This window comes from Equus asinus, chromosome 1 (assembly GCF_041296235.1).
Source record: "Equus asinus isolate D_3611 breed Donkey chromosome 1, EquAss-T2T_v2, whole genome shotgun sequence".
NCBI classification, from domain to species: domain Eukaryota; kingdom Metazoa; phylum Chordata; class Mammalia; order Perissodactyla; family Equidae; genus Equus; species Equus asinus.
The window spans coordinates 171677501-171677926 of NC_091790.1; positions in this window are offsets into that span (position 1 = coordinate 171677501).

Sequence of the window (426 nt, forward strand, 5' to 3'; positions counted from 1 at the left end):
ATGCTAGAAAGCAACAAATGTGGATCACTGACCAAAACGATTATGTACTTGATGCAAATGCAGATTGCATATTGTTATATAGAGAGTACATTGTGTTTTTGTTTTCCCCCATCCAGTCACTTATTTTCGGTGGTGAATACATGTTGTTAGAAGATGTCTTGTATGGTCTTAATCTTTGTTGTGTACTATTTTTTATAGTCTTAAGTTATAATGAAAAAACAAAAAGTAGGAACCAAACATAAAAGGTCTAGTAAAGCCAAAAATTAATTTCATATTGATTTTAAAGTGATCTAGCTGAGTTTTTACACTGAAAGCAAAGATTATAGCAATTGTAGTCCATGGTATTTATTTTCAGTCAAACCAAAGTTACATATAATTCTGCCTCTGCTTATACGGGATATTAACACTAACAATACACTCCCTTTC